The sequence below is a fragment of the Trachurus trachurus genome (assembly GCF_905171665.1).
Source record: "Trachurus trachurus genome assembly, chromosome: 4".
In the NCBI taxonomy this organism is placed as follows: domain Eukaryota; kingdom Metazoa; phylum Chordata; class Actinopteri; order Carangiformes; family Carangidae; genus Trachurus; species Trachurus trachurus.
In genome coordinates, this window is record NC_139898.1 from 18,916,132 (window position 1) to 18,935,748 (window position 19,617).

Genomic DNA, 19,617 nt, shown 5'->3' on the forward strand with positions numbered 1-19,617 from the left:
TGCCTGTACTTCCATGTTCCTTTTGATGCTTGGTAGTATTACAGTAAAATGAGTCCTCTGTCATTGGTTGAATAGTCTAGGGCTGTCTGGGGCCTCTCATGCCCAAAAGGAAGCCAAGCAGTTGCATCTCTGAACAGAGAAGGAGCGGAGGAGGGGTGTGAATTGATAACCTCCTTCTTTTTAGTATGATGTAGTTGAATCATCTGAGTGTTTTTATAAATATATATTTAAAAAAAACTGAGCTGAGTCCTGCCGGGCATGATAGTAAGTTAATGTGATTAGTGTCGTGCACACGGGTCTAGACTCCGAGTCCTCGCGGATTGCGGAGTCCATGTCTGGTTTTGCAGGAGTCCTCTCGCTCAGACTGCTCCTGCAGACGGCAGCCTGCTCTCCTCTGCACTGGCGCTGTTTACTGGAAGCCCCCGCTCCGCGCTGCTTCCACCAAGTGTCTCAACACTGTGAGCGGGATCTTTTCCAGAGGCGAGCCGCTGAAACTTGCCCACTTCTTCGCAGCCTCCATTCAGAAAGAAAGCCCACAGGAGAGAGACAGAGAGCGGCGTCGGCAGCCAAAGTAAGCCGGGAGGAAGCGCTGTGATCTTCTCCCCCCCCACCCCCCGTCACCAGACAAGACACTAAAGCCCCACACTCTTTATCTACCACTCTATCTTTTTTTTTTTTTTTTTTGAAAAAAGAAAGAAAAAAAACTGATCTTTTTATTGAACTCCTCTGGTTGTCCTCCTTGTTTGTTTTCTGCTTGCGGGAGTGAAGGCGAAACAAGACGAGCAGAGAGCCCGACTCTGAACTGAGCTGCTTACAGAGAAGGCTGCATGTGAGCTGTTGATGAGTTTGGACTTGAGCGCACAGCACAACAGCAGCAGCAGCAGCAGCTCCACCACCACCAGCAGCAGCAGCACCTTGCTTTGCCATGGAAGTGTGCGGCGTCCGGTGCAGGGGAATGTACGGGCTGAGAGGGGGACCTGCCGCCTGATACAACCAGCCAGCCTCTGTCCCAGATAAGGGGAGCATGCCTCAGACCTGCAGACCCACTCTCTTCGCTGCAGGGGAGTTCCCATCAGACTGACATTTTTTATTATCATTATTTATTTTTTAAACTACTCACGTCTCCTCTGCACTGACAACATTTAAGCCTTGTTTGGCTTCACTGCTTTTCAAGAAAGGTAAGTCTACTTTTCTTCCTTTTCTGCACCACCACTTAAAAAAAAAAAATCCGACCTCCTAGCTGCTCTCTACCAGTTGATGAGGAGTAGCCAGAGTAACTTTTTCTGGTTTTGCCTGGTCACTTCAGTTGTTTTTGGAACTTATTAAAAAAATAATGACCACCACTAAAGTCTTACAGTATATCATTGCTACTTTTTATAAGCAAAAAAGGTTAAAACATTTTTTTTTTTTTTTTTACAAGCGAGACATGATTTGAGTAAGTCATTAAACGCAACACCTCCGTTTTTATAGTGATTTAAATAGTCCGACGGGTTAATTGAAAAGTGGTTAATGGAAACATAACCAGATGTGTGGATTGGTTTGTTGGGCTAGTTTGGCTGAATGGAAACTATTTAAAGAAATACACTGGAGAGGGCGCGTTTGCGTGAACCAGAACATGTAAGAGGGGGGAAAGCTGCATTTAAGTGGAATTTGTTGCTTTAAAGTTGAGGTTGGAGTTTGGTGGAGGTAGGTTTTTTTTTTTTTAAATCTACTGATGGTGTTGTTGGTTTTCAATAGGGATTTATGCTGGAAGCTGTGACCTGAGAGGCGATGTCGGTGTAATTCTTGAGAGCATTCACAGACTAATCCATTATAATTGGGACTAGGGCTATTTGTCCAAAGAAAGAAAAGAAAAGAAAGAAGAAGCAAAAAGAAAATAGTAAAGCCTCGCCTACCAGTGTAATAATTAGTTTTGGCCACAGAGACATAGCCCATGATGCAATGGGACACAATCGTAAGGAAATGAACCAAGGGGAGGAATAATCATTCAAAAAAAAAAGAAAAGAAAGAAAGAAAAGAAAACATATGCAAGGTGAACTGGAGGTGGATATGACTGCTTGGACTTAACTCATACGCAGTTGGCGCAGAGTGGCAGTAAAATTAGATCCTTTTTCTGCACATGTATTATTTAGGCCTACCGATTCTGAACGCGTCTTGTCAACCATGTGTTAAAGAGTAAAGGAGAGCAGAAACGCACACGCGGTGTGTGCCTCTCTTGGCCCCGAGAAGCAACACAGCCGGTCAGCCGGTGATGCACAGCAAGCAGTCCTCAGTGATCGATCAGTGCTTTGGGGGATAAATTTAGCTCCATCCTTCACGTGCACCGCTGGATTTGTTGTTGTTGTTGTGGTGCTTTTTTTGTGCTTTTTTTTTTTTGGATGGTGCGTCTGATCTCAAAAGAGAGAGAGCTATGAATTCCTGCTTGGATCAGGGTCCATGAGTGTGTCTCTCTTGGTCTTTTAATGTCTCTGTAGAACACATTCATCATCCTGTGGAGGAAGATAAATCCTGTAAAATGTGACATTTGTGTAGGTTTTATAATTAAATATGCATTTAAATGAACAGATATAGTAACCAAAGTTGAATAGGTAATGCTGCACCACTTTTTCTGAGACTTCATCCTTGAGATGATGAAGTGGCTTCATCGCCCTCACCACAGTGACATTCAGTTAAATACAAAGGCAACTCAGTCGTGAATAAGTCTTGAGTCTTCAGGAATGTGTATGAAATAAGCTAATACACACTTTTTTATCAGGCTTCAGGGGTTACACAGCTCCTTCAGTCCCTTTTTTATTGGGGAACTCTATTTTCACGTGTTTGTGCATGCTAAACAAAAAAATCTTTGAATTAATGCAAGTGCAAATTCCAGCTGTTTGGAAGGAACATATTAGCATATCAAAGTGGTCAGAGCCTTTGCACAATGGAAGGAGTCGTATTTTCTGCTACAGGTTTTTAGGTTGAGCCTGAAAAGGCTGGAGAATAAGTGTGTGAGCTGATAAAACTGAAAAGACTTGTGTATCTTCCCCTCATTCTCGTAAGTAGGTCTGTGTGACATCTTGTGTATAACATAATCTCGCTCGAATTTGTTTACGTGGTGATGGGGGAGAATGGCAGCTTTCACACAACAGAAAAATTGTACAGTGATTCACAAAGAGCAAATATTGTAACACTGAGGAGGGGGTGGGGATGAGAAAAAAACATCTGGTACAAAGTGGAATATAAGAAACAATTATAAAATCTCACACAAGTTTTTCTGCTTGGGTTCTTCATTAAAACAAAAGCAAAACAGTTATTCCACCATTTGTCAGCGCCTTGGAAACAGGTGTATCTACACTCGATGGAGGTAATGCAAACTACTTGTGAGTGCGGATTTAAGAAGGAAACTGTCTTCTCAAATGTCTGGTTGCTTGATATCTTTAGCTCGAGCATGCCATTATGTGCATTTTATCTTTGAGCCCAGCCAGAGAGAGAGAGAGTACCTTTTTCAGTCTATAGCCTTGTTTCAGTGGAAGTGCGTCCGGTTTCAAAGAACTGCAGCTGCTCTTGATCTGCTAGAGCACCAGATTGCAGATCTCTTTGCTTCTGCGTTCATGTCGACTTTCGGATCAATACTGCCCAGCACACTTCTATGTGTTTTCTTTTTTTTGTTTTTTTTATGTGTGTGTAAGCGGGGGATGCACAGTGTGACATATCACTCGATTCTCAACTCTTTTAAATCACCCTCTTGCAGCACACGAGACTCTTAAGCCACTGAGTGTGAATTAGTGAGTGGGTGTGAACGCATTCCAATTTTTTGACATTACGGACTGTTGCTTCATTTTCTGCTGGGATGTTTTTCTTTATTTTTTATTTTGCCCCCATCCTCCTCCTCCTCCTCCACCACCCCCCTTCAGAACAGCAGCTGAGGTTTTGCACCATGTATGGATGTTTGACTGGTGCATTGAACAGATCATAATGCAGCTTTCATAGCCTCTGCAGATTTTAAAATTACGACAACAGGCCAGAAACTTCCACTCTGGCTTCATTTAGGTAATTTGTTATGGATTTAATTCAATTAGAGCTCACGCACGCTGACCAGTGGCAGCATTTGCTCACTTTGTATTTTTCGCTGTACTGTCTCACAAGCGTGGGTATCAGCCTGTTGTCTTTGTGTGAGCTGCGACTGGCGCGTCCATATGACTAAATTAAAGGATGCATTGTGGCGGGATGGATTGCTTGTGCCCAGCGTTATACTGTAGGGACGTTGAGCTTTGGTCTGCAGTGAGCATCAAATTCGAGCTGATGTTCTGTATTTTTTTTTTCTAATTCACTAGCTCATAGTCTTTGATCGCTAACAGTGTATAAAGAACGAGGGGCAATTGCAAGTTGCATGCCTTACAAATGGTGATGATGTTAGCTGTGGTGAGGTTTCGAACGTGTCAGAAGTGGAGGATTGCAGGGAGTTAAAGCATTCAGATTTACATCCCGTTGCTTGTTTGGCACATAAATTGTGGGTTTGTGTTTTCAGATGCAATCTTTTCTGCTGCTAACCACCTACATGGAGCCATACTGTGCGGATAACTGCTCGCCATTAAAGCGAATAAACAAGGCTGTAAAAGAAAGCTATGGCAAATTTGATGCAATGTGCAGGCCTTTGGTGGGCCTGAATACCTCCCCTTTCATGACTGATTTTATTTTACGATTGGCAATCAGTAAAACGCTGTGCGCCAGTGTGTTCCCCTCCCTGCCATTTTGTGAAACATTTGTTTCCACTTGCCAAAGGCCTCTGGTGCAGCAGGGGATTCGGTATACCCCTGAAATGGCAGGTGAAACTTTCTGCTTGCCTAAATAATTTCCTAGCAGAACATTACACAGCAAGGACGCGAGCTGTCGAAAGTGAGGGTCAATTCAAACTCTGGTGACAAGGAGCAACATGGATATTAGCCGATGGCTCTCGTATAGCTCTCTGTGCTCCGGTTAAGTGGCAGCCTCCATGAGCTTATCTGGCATCTCTTGTTCATTGCTTCACTCACTCCGTGCACTGAAGGGTGTTTCAGAAGAAAAAAGGAAGTGCAAAGTGCAGAAGTGGGTCGTGAAAAGTCCCGTCCTCTGGTCATAAAATAACGTGTGCAACATATTGGCCTGCTTTCTGATCGTAGCCTCCGTATTTAACATCATGTTGAAAACACTACCTGGGTTTCGGATAAGATAAGCTGTGTGCTATTAGCGGTGTGTGTTCAGGTCACTCCCAAGACAAGTGCAGGAAATGTCTGCTAATAAATACGCCGGGCAGAAAGAAAGAAAGAAAGAAAGATGAAAAAACAACTTTACACACATTTATCAGCGTTGTGGGATTTTAAATGTCATTTGTTCAGATTATTATTTCACAGATTAAAATTAAAGCAGTTGTATGAGCAGCAGTTACTTTCTATTGGATAATTTGAGGATAATTAGAACATTGCAAATATATTTGTAATGATACAAAAGAGCTTAATTGTTTTCATAATTACATTTTAAACAAGATAGTTATTTCATTTGCTTTCATTCAATTAGTTACATTTATTCTTTTTTTTTTAAATTAAAGACTAACAATATAGACAGCACACACCCACACCCATACACACACACACACATTCACCCACCCACCCACACCCACACCCACACCCACACCCACACCCACACACACACACACACACACCCACACACACACACACACACACACACACACACACTAACCCTGTCTTATTCTTTGTGCTGTGTGAACAGGACTTGTCCTTATCTGTGCACAGCTGCAACACTATTTGGGAAAATATTCAATTTCTGTGTGACAGAGGAGAACCTGGGAGGCAAGGCTCTAAGCAAACAGCAGTTATTGCGGCTCTGCCATAGCAGCCGAGAGCAAGGCCTGGCTGGGAGAGAGGGGGGATCTGCGGACGTCTGCCAGGGGAAGGAGTAATGTCTCGGCTGGATTATAGGAGAGCGAAGCACATCCACACTTAAAAGCCCCTTTTCCAACAAGACAGGGCTGTTATTTAGGAATGGTGTTGGGTAAACATGCCTGAGCAATATATTTCCTCCGTATAGGCTGCTGTTGTCCTTGACGATTGTGACTCATTGCAAGTTTTTATTTTTATTTTTTTTTGCCTTTTTTCAAATTTTTTACAAAAATGTAATTTCCCGTTGGGCTGTGGGCGTTCTTCAGTATATTCAGGCGGGCTTTATCCCAGCAAACTGCAAAACTGGTAAGCAACATTTTTATATTGTTCAGATGGCAGGTGTTTTTTTTTTTTTTTTTTTTTAACTTTTTTTCGACTTTTGTATTGTTATTATCGCTGCTGTAATTCAGATGTATCTATTAAATCATACGAATGCCTTTTGTGTAGAGTAACGTATCCTTTAGGAACTTTTAACTGATGAATTAAAAACAGTAGCATAGCAACAATCCGCTGAAGCTATATATATTAGAATAAAACAGTACGTCTGAAAGTGTGTAAAAAAAAAAGAGATATGCAAGTGCACTCTAAAACACTGGGTGCTGGCAAATTATCAGTCGAAATCCTTCTCATGAGCGGATCATATCTGATGTAATGTATATGTGCATCAGCACATATTTCCTCATATAAGCTTATTTGGTTATCTGGGTTGGCTTATTTGCAAGACTGAGGGGCTTGATAAATGATATTTTATTGTACAGTATTTAGTTGGGAGAGTGTGGAAGCCTTGTTCCTGTAATGTAGTTGCCAAGTCAGATGGAGTTGAGCGTCTGGTCTGGGAGTTTCAGAGGAATATCACAGGCATGGTAAGTTGCTGAAAACTAAGCTAATCAACAAAATAATTGTCTGTTCAATTGCCACCATGCCAGAGACATCAAACACAGCCGAGGTTGAAAAAACAATCAAATTATCTCTTAATGATTGCTCACGCTGACAGATGAGCACTTGTGAGTTGGTTTTGTTTGGAGGCGACATATGTGAGGAAGAATGAAGTTTGCAGCAGTGGCTCACTCGAATTCTCGGTGCATTTTTTAAAATCTACAGATATCTCTCATCACCTGTAATGAAAACAATTTTAGCTTATGATGTGGTTTTTGGCATTGAAACAGAGAGAACTCTATTAGTCTATTAATTTTCTGCAGTGAATCATGAATCCTGCTGCTTTTATCCTCGCAGTGCCCTCCATGTGTGGTCCACAAAAAATGTTTCTGTTTCCTCTGCAGACTAAAGTTTGGCCCCTATGTCTGCTCTCTCTCTCTCTCTCTCTCTCTCTCTCTCTCTCTCTCGCTCTCTCTCCCTCTCCCTCCCCCTCCCTCCCTCTCTCTCTCTTTCTCTCTCCCTATCCCTTTCTCCCTTTCTCCCTTTCTCCCTCTCTCCCCCCTCTCTCTTTCTCTTTCTTTCTCTCTGCGTAGATAATGTCTCTGCAAATGATTTAACCGCCCTCGTTGAGGCTCCTTCCAGTAATTGAACAAGCAGAGACTGGGTGCTTTACAGGAAAACAACAGTCATATTATCTCAGATCTCCACCACTCGTGAGATTCAACAACACAAAAAACCCAAATCTACCTTGGATTGGACTTTGCGGACTACTTCGAGCATCTGAATTCAAGAAAGAAACCAGGTTTGCTTTCTCTCCGAGACAAGAAAAAAAAGTCATGGCAAAATGGGTGCCATTAATTTCCTGTTGGCGCAATTTATTGAAAGTGTCGCTTGATTGGAATGCATGTCTTGCGAGATCCACCTGGGGGTAAAGTGCAGCCTTGGGTGGTGCTTGGTTGACTTAAGAAGCATGCGCGTTAGAGGGAGGCTCGGTAATAATTAATCAGAAATGTGTTTTGACAAAGTGAGAATGCTTGTAGCAATGCGTGGTTCAAATTTTGTGCTATTTATTGAATTATATTGCATTGAAATTATAGGAAAATTACAGATAAACAAACAATTTGAATGGATTAGTTATATTTTATTGTTATCTTTATTAATATTATTATTACGCTTTCAACAGACAAACCTTGTGGTGTGAAAATACTATTTAAACCTTAATATTTTGGTGTGATTGCTTCAGGTTAGAATTTGTTTTGTTTTTTTGCCTGAGCAGAGGGCGCTTTGATTGTGTTGCTGTGGAGTAGAATTGACCTTATGTGTCAGAATGAGGTTTTTCTACGCCTTGTTTCATACAGAGCACTCTTAGACTGAAATGGCCTTAGGAGGAGTTGTTCTTGACAGAGATGCATTGTTTCAGGCAGCCAATAAACCACTGCACTGAGTGGCTACATCTGTGAACCTCATCTTGACTACAGTGTGGGGCTAGCAACAACACGGCAACTGTCACAGCTGCACCTGCTGCTGTCTCAGTACAGAGCCTCCCTCTCTGTTGCCCATAGAGCCGCATCACTCTTTTCTCTCCGTGACAAGCCAGAGGCAATGGTCTCTGGTTTGGGTCAACTGGAGAGAAGCTTCTTGGGAAAACATTTGAAAACAGAGGACAAAATGTCACTCCCAAAAAGAGTTGTTGAAATAAAATTTCTGCCCTCAGGGCCAGGATTTGGCTTGGGTATAAAATTCCCATCTGTAAAACATAGTAGGGTTGAAGAGTGCTGGCTTAGTAAAACCTGACCACCACTTGAGTCTCCATTCTTCAGCGCATTTGTCCAGCTACAGTAACATTGTGGGGTATGATATGACAGCATGTTGTCTCCCCATAATATTGTGAATGATGAATACAGATAAATGGAGCTGACTCTTGTGCACACGCTCTCTCTCTCTCTCTCTCTCTCTCTCTCTCTCACACACACACACACACACACACACACACACACACACACACACACACACACACACACACACACACACACACACACACACACACACACTTACGCCCTGCTTGTGTATTGAGGCCATTCAGAAGATGATCTGATCAGCTAAGAAGAGATTCAGGAGCATTAAAGGCTTTTAAATCTCATATGTACTCATATTTGCTATGCTGCTGTTAAAAGTCACAGAGCAAGCATCTAGTATTGGAGTAACATAACCAAACCTCCATTTGTGCACACACTTTATTTGGTTGACTGAATACCTGAAAGAGAAAACAAGAAGCAAGAAATATATTGCAGAAAATGACTGTTGGATCAATTGTACATCATAACACAGCCATCATGCTGTCTCAGAAAAAGATTATTGGAGGGGAACAATGCCGAGAGGATTTTCAGCCAGGAGAAGTGATGCAACATGTCCACTTTCCTGCTTTCCTGCCAAATTGAATGTAGGAGTGTGAAAAGCAATGCAGGGACATGAGGAGTGGGTCTGACGTGAATGCAGATAGTGTGGGATTAACGTAGGGGAAGATTGAGCGACAGTGGCCGGTGACTTCTCTTTACAGCTTTGCTTGTACAGCTGTGCCAGGCCTGGCATTCACTGCTGCCTGTTGGATCCAACTCCTCCTCCACTGCTGGGGAGGGGGGAGACTCGGGGGTTAGGTAATGAACATCTTAAATACTGCAGATAAATTGAGCCCCAGAATATGTGTGTGTGTGTGTGTGTGTGTGTGTGTGTGTGTGTGTAGATTATTCATGTATTTATAGTGAAAACTGGAATGCTTAATATTGACACCTCGGTGTGTGTCTCTGTACGATTTGATCTCTCTGGCAGCTTGCACAGGAAAAAGACATATACAAGCTGCCCCAATCATTCATCATGCCTCCTTCTAAATGAGGTGTGAGGCGTCTCTGCTGGTGTGAATTCTGCTATAAATCACACGTTACCCTGACTGCTTTAACCATTAGACTGACCTGTTTGTCCAATTCAGCTCCTCAGCTCCCAGCACTGGTTTTAGTAATTAAGACGAGTGTGACAACTGCAGCCTCTATACTTCACACCTGGTATGTTATCACTGCAAGTGAGATGTGGAGGAGCAAGAAGGAATAGAATTAGCTACAAACCGACAGTCATGCAGAGCAGGCTACTTTATAGATTTGCTTAAATCAGGAAAGCACATATATGGATAACATATGCAGCATCGACAGCTGGTTCAGAGCTAATATCAAGACGGATTTTATTTTTAATCGTCGCTATAAGACATTCAATATTATTCCTGGGTCGCTGTCCTGTGAAGACTACGTGTCACTAAACCATCAGCTTAAAGGAAAACATTTGTATATAGCTTTAGAGTGATGAGTTCTTTTCATCTAATGGGTTTTTAATGGTTTATTTAGTTTAAGTAGTGCAACTTTTTTTCAGTCGATAAAGGAGAATTTTGAGCCTTCAGTCTATCTGGAAAAAATGTAATCATCAAATTAAGTGACATGTGGTTTTCTTTGGAAAGCAAAAAGAGAGAAAAGGTTTGTTCTTTTCCCTCTCTGATTGTCAAACTACCCTTAAAAATAATTGCAGTTGCGCAATCAGCGCCGTTAAAATAGAACTAATCAACTACACGGCTAACGCAATTTTCATAGTGAAGAAGTACAATTGTAATTTGGTTTTAATGTCTGAAAAATCCTTTTTATTTTACAGACTGTTTTATGTGGCTGACTGACCACATAAAATCAGTCAGTAAAGTCTGAAATGACTTTCTGGACATAGGTGACACGATTATTCACTGGCTAATTAATGATAATTGCATAAAAGCCAACATCGGCAAGAAAATGAAAACATTTTTTTTTTAAATCTCAATCCCTACAATAAAGGGGAGTGTCAAAGCGATCACATGTTTTTGTCATTATGTTTCACCAATAATAAAGTCAAAGCAAGGTTAAATAATGACCAGACAAAACGGCTCTGAGCAAGCTGCACAAATTCTCAAGTACTGCATCTGTGCCAGGCAACGCGTGTTTCATTTTTAGCTTCAGCACCAGCAGCTGAACCAGTGTGATGAGTGCTATTCTGTGGTAGTTGATGGAAATGGGGGGAAAAGGCAGTGTAAAGAGGACAGTGAAATGGGAGAGAGGGGGGGGGGGCAGAAACGGGTGAATTTTTTTTTTTTTTGTCGTTGCAAAAAGTGGAGCCAGTAGCATTTCTGTCATTCATCAGCCTGAGCTGATTACCAGTGAGTCTGGAGTGAGCTGACAGGATGCGGCTCCTGCAGCCATTACCATCAGAAATAGGTCCAGCAGGCCCAGGGGTAGGCGAGGAGCTGCAGCTCCAAGAGGCCGAGACCTGCCTAAAGGATGGAAAAGTTTGCTGAGCTTTGTCCGATAACATCTCACTGAGTACGGAGGTGGGGCAGTATATTTTGTTTAGATATTTAGCATAGCTTTAAAAGTTCTGCCTGTGATGAACCCTAGGAACTTTTGCTCTTGTAAATGGCATCGCTGAAATGTAGCTACGGGACAGTGAAGCCGAAAAGTGAGCGAGAGATGGTGAATGTTTGCAGACATTTGCAACACCTACTCACTTTTACTGCAAGGGCCAAAAAAAAAACAAATAAATCTTTTACTCTCTCACCTTAAAAGGCTTGTGGCTTACTGTGTATACTTGAAGCAGTGTAGTAAAGGGGAGGGAGGGGGTGGGGGGTACAGACATTACTGGAGGACAGAATAAAATATTCTGAAGTCACTGCCACAAGACGCTCTCGGCTGCATACTTGGTATTTAAACTTTAACAGAAGTTAAACATTTTGCGCCAAGACAGAAAAGTGTAATGAAGCTTTCATAACTTGATTCATTCAACTGGAGCATGAGGAAATAGCCCCAAACAATAGTCCTAATTGACGCTGTAGATGTTTTGGTGTACAGGACATGAAAGGATGGCAGAGATGGAAGTACTCACATGACAGGGCTCCGTGTTTATTAGCAAGTTCATAATTTCTCTTGATCACTGATATTAATCCGTTTTGTTATGTCGTTCACTCAGTTCCCTTTTCTTTTCTGCTAAGTCACACTTAACGAGGTGAATCGAGACTTGACTTTTGAGTTGATGTTTGTGACATTTTTAGTTCCGTCATGATGCAGATGTCCTCCCTTGAGATATGTTCAATTTGTGAACACCTGGCTTGGTTAACAGTAGAGCGTCATAATGTTTTTTTGTTGTTGTTTTTTTAATCATTATCACACTTAATTAGGTGGTGTGTTTTCACTCTGCTGCAGAGGAAGACGTTAGATCATTGTATGTAAGCTGAAGAAAGTTACTTCTACATGTTCACACTGAAATAAAAAGACCATATTAATTATGTAAAATGCACAGTTCAGCCCGTGTCATCCTCGTGTCTCCTTTACTTTGTAGCAAAGTAATTATACACTGAGACAGCAGTTGTTGATTGCGTTCAGGCAAAGGTAAAACTCCCCTCTATGACATAATCTACCAGCTATTTTAGACAAATAACACATTATCTTTCATCTGTGCAACTGAGCGCATTATGTTGCTGTGAATGGCGCATGGCGTTAAGAAACACCTCACAGAGACGCCTGCTGTCGTTCAGAGGAAAATTTTCCTCCCCAGCAAGAGTCCTTGTCAAAGAATTACCATCTCTCCTGCCATGGGACTTTGTTATCACGCTCACTTCATATTCATAGACGGTCATTATTTTGTCTAATTTACAACTGTAACAATTACACCAGGGCCAGGGTGTGACTCAGTAAGTAGAGCAATGTTCTCCACTAATCAGGAGGTCGCCAGTTCGATTTCCGGCCCCCTCAAGCAACCACAGAAGTGTCCTTCGGTAAGACCCAATAGGATGTGAATGTGACCTGTAGTGTAAAGCACATTGAGTGGTATATGCAGTCCATTTCCCATTTACCATTTACTTCAGTGGATTACCTATCCGGAGATACAGAGATTAAGATCTCTGCTCCGTTCTACCTGCGGCGCCGCAGTTCAAAGGTGCGACCCGTACCGCCATCCACTATCGTTTGGCAGTGCACGAAATTGGTCAACCTTTCAGAGTTTGTTTTGGAATTTGAAACCCTTTGGTATTCAAAACAGGAGAGCCCTATGACAGGGTGATAATTCCGGTAAATGTTTTATCGCAGTCCGCTTGACAGCCTCCTGTATCTGCCCGCTCGCTCTCCTTGTGTCTTTAGATTCCCTGACTTTGGTCCAGTTATTCAGAGAGAGAGAAAAAAAGAAGAAGGAAAAAAAAGAAAGCCCTATTTTGTCCCCCCCTCCTCCTTTTGTTATCACAAAGAGCAAACACATATTAAACATACACAAGGTGCAGAAGCGGCGATTGCTGTATCTGCTGTCCTACTGTGGGTGGCAGGGGACGATAACATAAGCCACGGATTCATTTACATAATTTTTTTTAATCATGTCAAGCCTGAATCATGGTCAGCTGGAAACTGGGGAATATTCTTGAAAAGAGATCTCTTTTTGCCCGTGTGACATACTGTAGTGCTTTTTAACCAAATATGCTGAACAATATATTTTTATAATTGTCCCTGTTTTGTCATCTTTTACCAGTGGGATGCAAACTACTGAGTGTAAGCCAAGTGTTTGATGACATCTCTCTCATCCACACTGGGGCTGAAACTTGTCTCATATTTAAATATCTACTCTCTCTCCCCCCCCCTCTCTCTCTTTCTGTCTGTTTCTCTCTCAGTCTCTAAGTGAGTGGCTGCTCCATTGTACAGTGAGCAGGCAGGGGCGAGAGCCTATAGCACCTTAGTTATTAAAATAGGGGGCTGGAATGAGCCAATCTGTGCTTGTTTGCATCACAATCCCCCACACAGTGCTGATGTTATGTTAATGAACACTGTGGAGAAGGCTCGGCCCCAAAACTGTCCTCTCTCTTTCACAGCTGAAGGTGGGGAGAGGGCAGGGATTAGTGACACCGAAACTGCACAATTCTAATGATGCGGGCTGAAAATTCAAAGCAATTTAATGTGCGATTTTTGTTATGTTGCTGTGCATTACTATTAGACACAAATATATATATATTGTTTTATATAATATGGTGCTTGTGTGTCTTTATTGTAATACTCTCCTTTTTTTTTTGGAGAATATGTTTCATGTTATTGTGAACCTGAGCCCGACGTGTAAAGCATTCGCTTCTGAGCAGCAGCTAAATGCCTTTTAGACACTGTCTTGACATGTGTCTTTGAAAAAAAAGGCCAATATACCTTCATCAGGTTTAACAAGCACCATTACCTGTCAGGCCGGTGCTGAGTGAAGATTTAGGGCTGACAAGTGATTGCATGGAGGGAAGACGGCACCCACTTCCTTTGTCTGAGCTTCCTGACGAGAGACACAGTGCTATACCTTGTTTTAGGTTGACACACGCCGCTTCCCCTGTCTGACAAAAGGCATTCATGCCCTCCTTAAGATTGAAAATAGACACGGCAGCACTGGGATAGGAATGTGCTACAGTAGATCCACTCCACTGCTGAAATCATTTGTATAATATTGCTTCTTCTGTGAGGGTAAGATCCTTTTTCACTGTTTTCTATTTCAGTGAGATTATGCCCCGTTTCTTATTTTTTTTGTGGTTGGCGTTTGTCCTTCCTCTGAGCCACAGAAAGGTTAAAAGCCTCAATTAGACACTGAGCCAAGGTCGGGCCACATCATGCACCATGCCTCTCATGTGAAAGAATTAGCACCCTTCAAAAATCAAAATATCCACCGCTCTCTGGAAACGCAATCACTGCTTCCAGAGTAACTGCATTTTTAGGATCTTAAAGTAATTTAAGGAAGAAGTGTCTTTTCCTCAGCAGAGTGTGCGCACACAGAGAGACAGAGAGAGAGAGAGAGAGAGAAGGAGAGAGAAATATATTGCAGATGCTTGAGTCCAATGATGAGGTTAATCCAGGTAAAAGCTATTATTAAGCCACTGGTAAATATACCAGTCACAAAGGAGGAGATGTAGCTCAACAAGCAAAGCAAACAAAGAAAGAAAGAAAAGGATTTTGGAGCTTTTACACAATTGAGGTGTGGGTAGTGCAAAACGGGCTACGACTCAATATCAGGATGGGTACATTGGAGGTAATTGAAGGATTTACACATCTTTCATTCAAAGGTAGATATAAAACAGCCCTCCCAATTTTTTGGTCCCAAGGATAATTGCTCACTTTCCCTTTTGTTTCTTAGATGAGCAAGGACATGGATAAATGGCTTATTTTCCTGCCCGCCCTCCTTCCATTTTAAATGTCTCACACAAGTCATCTTCTCCGTTACCTTCGCCGTGTTTTGTGTTGCTGCCCACTACCTTAAAAATTAATCATCCTGTTTAATAACGCCTCACGATCACAGTGCATTATTGATGGGGAGGTTCTTAATAGAAGGGATGGGGTTTTTAACCATTCAGCTGCTCATTTTTTAAATCGGGGAGAGGGAGGGAGGGAGGGTCACAGAAGCTGCTTACTGGTGCATATCCGAGTAAATACAGCACATTGTTATCATAGACTAAAACCAGGCCCTGTGCATCCAAAAGGGCTCTGTCCCCCCCTTTTTTTCTCCTGCAAACAAACACGTTGTTTTTGATGAGTGGGGCAACACAAAAAATAAATAAAGTTACACAAGCGGCAGAACTCAGTAACAGCTTTTCAGCGAATGTGACCCCAATGAACAAATCTCTGACCTCCGCTGGTCATTTATTTGTTCACCATTGTTGGGTTTAAAGCAGGACAACACCAATGACTCTGAGGCACTTTTTTTTTTTTTTCACTTGACACCCCTGTAGCTGTGTGTTGCTGTGAATGTGCAGCTGTTCGCGTTTCTGTCCCAGCCGCTTGACTTTGCTGAGCCTCGCTGCATTGTATTATTTTTTGCATGAATGCAACAATGATGTACTCGTGCTGAAATTGAGAAGATGAGTTTGGGAGAGTGTCTGGGCCAACTGCCGAGCTCACTATGTATAATCCCTGATTTGTTTTGACTAATTTAGCCATGGAAAACTGGATCACACAACAAATGTTTCCTTTATGGTGTCCTAATGTACTCTCAGAACAGAAAGTATTTATGTACACATGCTAATTGGAGCAGGTTTCTGGACAGGGGAGTATACACTACATATTGCATGCGCTCTGTGTATTCCAAGGTGAACCGTGCCGTGTCAAGGACTTATTGGACTTGATTGGCAGGTACTATCACCATGAGATACCCATATAATGGCAGGGCTCCCATTCCTGACCTTCCTATTTATCTTGCTGTATTAATGTCAGCCTATTAATTCGTAAGCGGAGGAACATTTGGCAAAGACACCGTTTAACGGCTCTGGCTGAATCATTCTTATCTCAACAGACCTGAAAGGAATAGTTTTGTGCTATCAGCAAGTGGAAATGACATTTTGAAATTTCATTCGAGATAATCCACTTCACTTCCCAGTAAAACATCAAAATTACAACTAAAAATGTATGGAACCCGCATTAAAACTTTGTTACCATGGTAAATCATCTGGTTATAATCCATGTGGACAGACAGGTGTAGGTATCTATCAGCTCTAATGGGATTTTTGTTGCATTGCTAAAGTGATTATGAGGCTATGGATTAAATATACAATCAGGCAGAGGGCAGTGTAGCACTCAGCGCCTAGGGGTACAGTTGAAAAATAACATGCAAGACCCAATAAAAAACATAAGCTACACAAATATTGATATTTTTGAATTGAGGAATATTCAGTGATAAACATGTAAATCTGCACCTGCAGTAGATCCTTTCTCCATCTCTTGAATTTGTTTTTTGACAGTGCTTCCATTTTTGTCTCCATAAATGTATTGATGAGGTAGAGTGTTCCAGGGTTCGGCTCGTGATTGCTTAATTTAGTAGCCATATGTCCTGACCAGTGGGGAGTACTCTAATCGATTAATTGAGTGGCTCATAAAAATGATGAATGGTGCAAACACTAAGAGCAATGAGCATGACAAGCACCACACTTATGTCACACGCTCTGGCTTTTGCATGCACCGGCATTTTTCTGTAGAAGCATGGCTTGCGTAAGAGCTAAGTAACGATTCGTTTCATGTAAACATTAAGAGTCGCAGATCCAAAAACAATTGTTTTGATGCACTCTCAAATGATGAAATGGCTCAGATAATACCACAAATGATGAATATCTGTGTGCCTGGAATACTGTGTAACTACAAGGGATGTGGAAAAAATAGCCGTCCTAATCAGACATCTCTGGTCGCAAGAGAGTTCTGAAATGATATTTTATGCTAATGACTTTCTCGTAAAATGTTATATAACAGCTCAACAGAAGAGCTTCCTGTCCTCCCAACACAACCCACCCATGATTTGCTTTGTTTTCTCCTCATCCATCCAGTTCTCTATTCTTCCACCACATCACCCCCGCCTTCTACCACACCCCACCCCCTCAACCCACCCACCCAAAAAAGAAGAAGCCACGCTGTCCTGTTGAGCAGCACGTCCTGGTATTTCACTGGCTGAGCTCCTGTCAGGGTTGGGAGGCCTGTGTTTGGGGGGGCACTTGCAGTCAAAGAGTGTTTGGTTGGGTGTCACTCAGCTTCCCTGGCCCGACGCTGCTCTCAATCATTCCCTCAACAGAGGGGTCAGCCCCCCTCCCCCCTCCGCCCCATATTTGACTCAGTGGGGCTCCAGACTCATCCGATCGCCGGCCCAATCTCTCCCCTCTGGAGTGCGAATTTTCAGATTTACGCTTGCAAATTGTACATCTACAGCAGTGTCAAAGCCGTAACGCCATCTCTTTTGGGAATATATTTCCTCCACAGCTGAGTCTGAATGTTCTATAACTGAGCTCTGTGTCCCCAGGTATTTCAGTTTTCCCCCTCAAAGTGGGCAAAAGAAACATAGATAAGAGGAGTTGTATAGTATGTATGAATTCATGTATGAGGATGCTGTTGGGAAAAACCCAACAGAAACCAAATGTGTTCCCCCTCATTCAACATGTGGTGGTCTGTTGGTTCGGATTTACATTTCAGTGAATCTCCGGGCCCATATTTCCCTTCCTTTGCATCCCTGTGATGTTCTGTGACAATTAACATCCCAACTCTTTCTTGAGGTTTGTTGAAAGCTCAGGGGCTAATTCAAGGGTCAAGCAAGACTTGCAAGCTGTCAGTCTTTTATTGTAACTGGAGCCCCCCTCCCCTCACCCAGGTTCTTTATTCTGGGTCCATCCCCACCCACCCCCCTCATTCTCCCAGACCTCGTTTAATAGAATGGCCCAACTCTTCTTCTATTCTCCTGTGGCCCTCTAACAGCCAGAGAGGGACAACCAGGAGCTTTGTCTGAGGAGCCCGGCATTCTTTCACATCTGCCTCTTGTTTTCAGACCCCCGCTGCATTCAAATTTCAAACTGTCCTTTTCAATCAACCCTCCTCCCCTCCCTTTTAATAACCCCTTTCCTCCAAGCTGCTAAGCCTTTTATTTTTCCTCCTAAAAAGACCAACTGAGTTTCTGCATTTCACAATTTTGTCACCGGGTTGTCAATTATAAAGCATTCTGTTGTGTTGCAAATATATCAAGTACACATATGTTTCAAGCCTTTGGGCCCATACCCCTGTGGCTTCTCCATTTCTCAGAGTACTTAAACATCTGCCTGCAATGACTTCATATTTAGCCAAAACAGTGTGATGCCTGTTGACATTTTAGCAATCTGTGCTTAACAATCACAGAACATCGCCATGATTGTGGTGTCTCATGCATTAAAACAGCCACGTTGTCGTGATGATGATCTTCATCACCTTGTCTGTCCTCCTGTTTTAAATCGCCGAACCTACAACACAACAATGCGTTGTTGCAGACGCCGGAGCCTGTCCCGAGAGCACACCCAAGTCGAGGGCTGTTTTAGAAAACAGTCAAGGTATGATCACCGGCGGTTTCCGTTGCAAGAGGGGTGGGGTGGGGATGGGGAGGTGGGGGAAGAGACCCCCAGCTGAGAGGGGAGACCTGAGCGCGTTTAATGAGAGGAATGGTATTCAGGCGATCTCTCTCCAGTCTGCGCCTTTGGTGTCTCAGCATGTTAAACACTCACAGCATGATACAAAATATATTAAAGTATAGGACTGTTATCATCGATTTACAGAACACCCATACCCATGTACTAGGGATCAGTATTCTGCATTTTTTTCATGGCAGGGGGTCTCAACTGCCTCGGAGGAAAAACTGTTTAAAGGCATCTTGTCTTTGTCTTCACATTCTGACAGAGGAAGTCTGTTGAGCGTGCTGCCTCCTTTTATACACTGAGCAATGATGACAGGGAAGCAAGAATAATCATATTGATTCAACACAGTTATCTCAGGCTGGGAATTATAATAGCTTTGGATTAATATAATGCTCTGCACTTATAACCAGCGTAAGGATACACACCAGTTATTTTAACAATCATGTAAAGACCCTAACCGGGCTATCTTACCCACGTCAATGTCATAAACAGAGCAGGCATAGGCATCAGTCTTTGAAATTGCACTTGGCACGTATATCCCGGAGTGTCTGTGTTTTGATTCTGTGCATGCGCCGCAGAGGTCACGGAGGGAACCAGATGGAAAGTGGGACTATATTTGATAAAAGAGTGACAAGGCTGGGGATGCTGGGAGAATAAAAACTCATCTTTTCTGAGTGACAGGGCAACGAATTTAATGCTACAACCAACACTTCGACCCTGTGCGAATCTGCCCCGTAAAGTCTGATGTTTAAAAACAATTAACACCAAATAAATCACTTCATTATTCATAATATTATCTCTCTTCTCTTCGGATTACTTCCTTCTTGGCATTAATTTATCCATCAAACACTAAAAGAAAAA

At 42.5% G+C, this 19,617-nt stretch overlaps 1 protein-coding gene across 3 annotated transcripts in view; it reads left to right on the forward strand.

Annotated features, from left to right (window-relative positions):
- The first annotated feature begins 400 nt into the window (after nucleotides 1-400).
- adgrl2a (adhesion G protein-coupled receptor L2a) overlaps nucleotides 401-19,617 on the forward strand; it is a 95,974-nt gene continuing 76,757 nt past the window's right edge. For all 3 annotated transcript variants that reach the window (XM_083970747.1, XM_083970745.1, XM_083970746.1), the window contains exon 1: nucleotides 401-1,178. The gene's annotated coding sequence lies outside the window, so the exon portion shown is untranslated. The remainder of the gene's footprint in view (nucleotides 1,179-19,617) is intronic.